The sequence below is a fragment of the Sander lucioperca genome, chromosome 23 (assembly GCF_008315115.2).
Source record: "Sander lucioperca isolate FBNREF2018 chromosome 23, SLUC_FBN_1.2, whole genome shotgun sequence".
NCBI lineage: Eukaryota > Metazoa > Chordata > Actinopteri > Perciformes > Percidae > Sander > Sander lucioperca.
This window is the reverse complement of record NC_050195.1, coordinates 12,616,954-12,623,543: the sequence shown is the minus strand read 5'-3', so window position 1 is coordinate 12,623,543 and position 6,590 is coordinate 12,616,954. Positions and strand designations below refer to the sequence as shown.

Sequence of the window (6,590 nt, the reverse complement as noted above, 5' to 3'; positions counted from 1 at the left end):
GAGGTTCAACGTTTTCTGGGGTTTGCTAATTTCTATAGAAAGTTTGTCAGAAACTTCAGTTCTGTTGCTTCATTACATGAACTCACCTCATCCAAGATTAGGTTTGAGTGGATCCTCGTTTTGTGACGGCTCCAGTTCTGGTTTTACCTGACCCCGGTCGACAGTTCGTGGTGGAGGTAGATGCCAATGTCGGCCTGGATGCGGTCCTCTCTCAACACCTTCCCAGGGATGGTAAGCTACATCCTTGTGCTTTTCTCTCCCTTAAACTGTCCTCTGCAGAACGAAATTACAATGTGGGTAACCGGGAGATGCTGGCAGTCAAGGTGGCGTTGGAAAAGCAGAGACACTGGCTGGAGGTGGCGAAGCACCCATTCTTGGTTTGAACGGACCACAAGAATCTGGAGTATCTACGATCTGCCAAACGACTGAACTCTTGTCAAGCCAGATGGGCCCTGTTTTTTTTTTACCCTGTCATATCGTCCTGGTTCCAAGAATGTCAAATCCGATGCGTTGTCTTGACTGTTTGACTCTGACTCCTCCCCAAAGTCTGAAGAAACCATACTCTCATTGTCCTGTGTTGTGGGTTCTGTCTTGTGGGAGGATGAGGAGAGGGTTAAACGAGCTACTGTTGACCTACCTGTCCCGGTCGGCTGTCTGCCGAACCGCCTGTTTGTCCTTGCCGAGCTTAGGTCACTGGTCATCCACTGGGCCCATTCTAGCTCTCTGTCCTGTCATCCGGGAGTCAAGAGAACTACCTTCATGGTTCAGCAGCAGTTCTGGTTCGCCTGCTGTTGGAGAATCCGTGAAGGTGTACGTGGCGGCCTGCCCTGTGTGTGCTCAAAACAAATCTTCTCATCAGCCACCAGCGGGATTACTCCATCCTCTCTCTGTGCCCTCTCGACCTTGGTCAGCTATATCTCTGGACTTCGTCACAGGTTTGCCCCCTTCTGAGGGGAACACTACCATTCTGACTATTGTTGATAGATTTTCCAAGATGGTTCACTTTGTTCCTCTACCTAAACTCCCTTCCACCAAGGAGATGGTGAAGGTTATGCTTCAGCATGTATTCAGGTTGCATGGACTTCCTAGAGATGTGGTGTCTGATCGGGGCCCCCAGTTCATCTCTCGTTTCTGGAAGGCATTCTGCAACCTTCTCGGAGCCACTGTGAGTTTGTCTTCTGGTTACCACCCCCAATCAAATGGCCAGACTGAGTGGCTCAACCAGGAGTTGGAGGTGGGCCTTCGCTGCCTGTCTTCCAGGAATCCTGCCAGTTGGAGCAAACAGCTAATTTGGGTGGAATACACCCATAACACTCTGCCCTGCTCCTCCACCGGCCTCACTCCCCCTCCTCCGCATCATTGATGGAGGCCCTGTCTATACCGTGAAGAGGCTTCTTGCTGTCAGAAGACGAGGGAGAGGCCGTCAGTACCTGGTAGACTGGGAGGGGTTCAGGCCCGAAGAAAGGTCCTGGGTGTCAGCCAGCAACACATTATATCCTGAGCTTATTCGTGACTTCCACCAGCAACACCATGAAGATCCTGGAGTTGGCCTTTAAGGGAGGGGTACTGTCATGTCTTGTCTCTGTCAAGTTTTTGTTTTAGTTTGTTTCGTGTTTTCTGTTTAGTTTTCCATTTTCTGTTTTATTTTGAAACTTACCTTTTCGTCTCATTTCAGATCTGTTGACTTCCTGGTCTTTGTCCTCCTTCCCGCCTGTGTGATTACCTGTCCCCACCCCTATGTGTTGCACCTGCATCTCATTGTCCCCCCTGTCTTGTGTATTTAAGTTCAGTCTTACCCTTACTCCTGTGCGAGATCGTCTGTTTTCCTTGTGTGCAGCCTTCGATCGTTTTTCCCTGTTTCCTGAGTTCCTGATTCCCTTGGATTTTTTGACTACTGCTTGTGTCCCTTTGCCTGTCGTTACTTGGACACTGTTGCCTGTAAGTTTTATTAGAGCTCTAATAAAATCATTCATCTTTTTCTTACCTGATAGGGTATCCTGCTCCGCCTTTGAGAAAATGAAAGCTCAGATGCGCCAATCTGGAAACTTTCCTATATGTCGTCATAAGGGGAAAGGTTACCTCCCTTTCTCTGCTTTGCCCGCCCAGAGAATTTGGCCCACCCGTGAGAAAGAGAGAGACATCATGGCTTGCAAATGAGCGAAGCATGGCAGTTGGTCAAGGCCACACCCCCACCCTCCACCTTGCCCCCCCTCTCTCCTACTCAATAGCATTTAAAGCTACAGACACAGAAATGGCACATCCTAAGGAAAGCTCATTGTGGGACTGGCTCTAGTGGCTGTAATTCTGCACCAAGACTGAATTTCGGGAAAGAGACTTCAGATACAGTATTAGGGGACCACTAAGGCCTATAAAAAAGCATCCAAAATGCAGCATGTCATAGGACCTTTAAACGAAGAACCGCTAGAAAGAACAACAAGACCTGACATACTTAGACTGCTTTTATCCTATAGACCTTCAACAGTTAACTATGCTACTTAAAGAAGCATTACCTGTGGTTAACACTTCATTACTAGATGATCAAAATGTATTAATTAACAGGTTATGTACCACAGTCATTTAAAGTAGCTGTGATAAAACCTCTTCTGAAAAAACCCACCCTCAATCCTGAGGTGCTGGGCCCTAAACACCTCCGAACCTCATTATCCAAAGATATAGCTAGTCTGGATGGTATTGCTGTGGCCTCCAGCACTACTGTCAGAAATCTAGGAGTTATTTTTGAGAGTGTCTGGCCTAATTAGCATATGAATAGCAGCGACACCGCGCCTGTCCAGAGAATGTCTGGCCTGTCTCACTCAGTATTGGCTGAAGCCACTACTTTTAAACAAGACAAATCACTCCTGATTGGTTGGCAGATCACTGCTGTTGTATATTCATGTCATTGTTATGCTATGGACTACACTATATTACCATCAAGGGCATGAATTTATTGAGGAAAGGAAAATTTGCCAGGAACGTGATGTTTATTCAAAAAAAGAGCTTTATTAGCACACAACAAACACAGCCTACACAACAAATGGTAAACTGGTAAAAAAGGTAACTGGCGGCATTCTGTCTTAATTCGGTCCGTTTTGCAGACGTCTGTGGTGCGTTGCCCTGTACTTCTGCTGGCTGCGAAAAGGACGTACAATCCATCCAGCACACTCTGTCTCGCTTCCAGCAGCTCTAAAAACAATCAATAAAAACAATCAGCACTGCGCAATGCACTGCATATGGACACAACACATCTATTAATTCATTACAAGTAGTCATATTGACAAAAACGGATCTAATCTTATCCTCTTTCTTCTCGCTGGACTCTGAGCTGAACTCTTCACAGCTTCCGCCTGCGATGCAAGATCTGGTTGTTTCTACCTGAAGCTCCTGCTTACTGTCTCGTAATTACAGGCAGCTGGAAATCAATTAAATGAGAGTGGTATGAATAAAAAAAACAAAAACATAAGTCACAGTAAAATTAAACAAGGAATGAAAAAACAGGAAAAGTTACTTACACACAATGCCGTCATTGTCAACATCATGTAAATCTGGACTTGTTCCGAGCAAATACAGGTCACGGCCTCGTTATGAGGCGAGGTTAGTCTGTGAAAACAAAATGTACGGTTAAGATTGGTCTATTAACGTATCTATTTCCTTATACAGCAGAATGAGAGCATATTCTTTAAATCTTACCCTTGCTCCGGTTCGTAGCGCCTACAATTTGTCTCTGAGTTGTGAAGACGGCGTACTGCTTCCTGGAAATTACAAGACTAAAAAAATACACTTTTATAAAGCAACTTACACTGGCCCCGCTTATTAGCTCTGCTAATAATGAATCGCTCTGAAAGCAGCCACCCAGGCACACAGCTGTGCTGCTCGCGTTTAAACTTGCGTGCATGGTGGGGTTTAAAACATTACTGCCAAAGTCTAAGTAGCCTGTTTAACATCAGTCATTGTACTTCTCAAGAGTTAATAAACTGTACAGACTAGCTCACCGTTTCATTAATAATCATATGTTTACGTTCTGTGGGCGCATCTTTACGGAGCCCCGGAGGTGACATGGAGGGAAGAAGAAAAAAAACGCTCCGTACATCTTGAACAACTCCTGCGTGTTTCCTTTTTAGGTGCGTGGTTGTACTCCCGTGATAAGCAAGTGAAGTTCGACAAAGTGTACAGACAACTCTTTTACCAGTTGGCCTGAAATACTCCCATACTTTGGAAGCTTTTGGTCTAACTCTCGGATGAGTCATCTCCCTCCGCTATTTTTCAAATCAAAGCAGTGAAGGCGGGGGTAGGCTCAGAGTGATAGAGAAAGACAAAGAGGAGGAGGAGAGCAGATTAACCAGCAGGGCGCGAACAGCGCACAGACTTGGTGTCAGCAGAAAGACTTCTCTTAGAAAACTGTATAGTGGTGCCTCTGTCTCCATTCCACCAGACAATCTTGGATGAGCAAGACCAAAGAAAGGTCACTGTAGTCATGCCACTATGCACAGTGGATGAGCTCTAGGAGACTGATGTTGTTTGCATGGAATGCACATTTTACCTTTATGGCAAAGCCTGATAAAAACTAATTGTTGAAATAAATTGTTTTGTGTATCTTTTTTACACAACATTGGCCATTGCTAATGACATACACAGTAATTAATCTAGCATACTTTCATTAAATAAATCAATTCAAGCTAAACATTTAAGAGTCTACAATTAGGCTATACTGAGCCTGAATTTTCTTAAAATGAAGTTAATACCTTTTAGAAAAGTTTCACCTGGGGTAAAACTCCCCCTGCTGCTACCCTGATTTGCATTTGTATAGCTCACAGCCTTTTAATTTACATGTTAAAGCCTCCCCTAGAATTAGGGGGAGGGGGGAGTCATGGGGGGACAACTGCCAAGCAAGGCCCACGTCAATTTCCAACAATTCACGGCAGTTTTCGGTGTTGCTGTAAATTGCCGTGTACAGTCGTAAACCTGAACTTCCACGACAATCTACAGTGCCGCTTACTGACGAAAATCCCACTTTTCATGCAGTGTTATTGTCCCACAAGAGCACTGCGCTCCCAGAATGCAGAGTTACAGAGTCTCTAAAAGTAGAATGAGAGCCAGAGCCTTTAGCTATCAGGCTCCTCTCCTGTGGAACCAGCTCCCTGTCTGGGTTTGAGGGGCAGACACTGTCACCACATTTAAGAGTAAACTTAAAACTCTCCTCTTTAAGCATATAGTTAGGGAGTGAGGAGTTGCAGCGTTCGCCTAGACTGGTGGGGGAGGGTGTGTTGCCACAGTCATGGCGCACCCCCTCCCTGTGCTTCTCTTCATAGAAAGCTTATATTTAGGGAGTGAGGAGTTGCTGCGTTCGCCTAGACTGGCGGGGGTGGGTGTGTAGCCACAGTCATGGCGCGCCCCTCCCTATCTGTGCTTCTATGCGGCCCTTAGCTATGCTGTTGGAGTTTTGGACTGCCGGGGACTTCCTTTGACACACTGAGCTCCTCTCTCCTCTCTCTTTTCATCTGTGGGCAAATGCTTGTTACTAATCTAGCTCTGGGGAGCTTGTTTCCCGGAGCCCTTATGTTTTCTCGCCCTGCAGTTTTCCCTGAATCAGGGTGGCACCTAAATCATGGTTCCAGCTGTCGCCATGGTCCTGCTAGGCGCCCTGCTATGCCCTGCTACACCCTGCTATGCCCTGCTACGCCGTGCAGTGCCCTGCTACGTCCAGCTACGCCCTGCAGTGCCCTGCTACGCCCGGCTACGTCATGCTATGTCCTGCTACACCCTGCTACATCCTGCAGTGCCCTGCTATGCCCTGAAATACTACAACAACTATTTCTAGTCATAGTTCCAATATCTTTATTGTGACTATAATTGCCACTGTTCATCATACTGGCACTGGCAGACAACTGTCCACCAAGAGCCTGAGTCTGTCCGAGGTTTCTCCCTAAAAGGAGATTTTACTCGCCACTGTCGCACTGAATGCTTGCTCTTGTGGGAATTACTGGAACTGTTGCGTCTTTGTAAATTATAGAGTGTGGTCTAGACTTAATCTGTAAAGTGTCTCGAGATAACTCTTGTTATGATTTGATACTATAAATAAAAATTGAATTAAATATGCTTTAAGATCCATAACTACTAAAGCTGTTGTGAAAGCATTGACTCAATTTATAGCAGTTTTTGGTATCCCGAAGGTCGTACAGTGTGACAAGGGCTCTAATTTCACGTTGCATATGTTTGCACAGGTATTAAGTTTTGCGCATACAGCATAAACTGTCCTCGACTTACCACGTACAGAGCCAGGGCGCGTTGGAAAGGTTTAACCAGACTCTGAAATCTCTTCTGAGTGCGTGCGCAGTGCACTGAGTTAGATTGGGACTGGGAAGAGGGGCTTCCGTGGCTAATGTTGGCTGTGAGGGAAGCAGTACAGGAGAGTAAAGGCTTTAACCCAAATGCTTTGGCCGAGTTAGCTCAGTTGGTAGAGCGGCCGCACATATGTAGAGGTTTACTCCTCGATGCAGCGGCCGCAGTTTCGACTCCAACCTGTGGCTCTTTGCTGCATGTCATTCCCCCTCTCTCTCCCCTTTCATGTCTTAATCTGTCCTGTGAAAATAAAG

The 6,590-nt window shown here is 46.1% G+C and overlaps 1 long non-coding RNA gene across 1 annotated transcript; it reads right to left on the bottom strand.

Annotated features, from left to right (window-relative positions):
- Window positions 1–3,296: 3,296 nt before the first annotated feature.
- LOC116050722 lies at window positions 3,297–3,790 on the bottom strand. The gene is made up of 3 exons (XR_004105151.2): window positions 3,688–3,790; window positions 3,510–3,597; window positions 3,297–3,409 (listed from the first exon to the last, which is right to left on the bottom strand). It is a non-coding gene; the product is annotated as an uncharacterized LOC116050722 (long non-coding RNA).
- Between the last annotated feature and the right edge of the window lie 2,800 nt (window positions 3,791–6,590).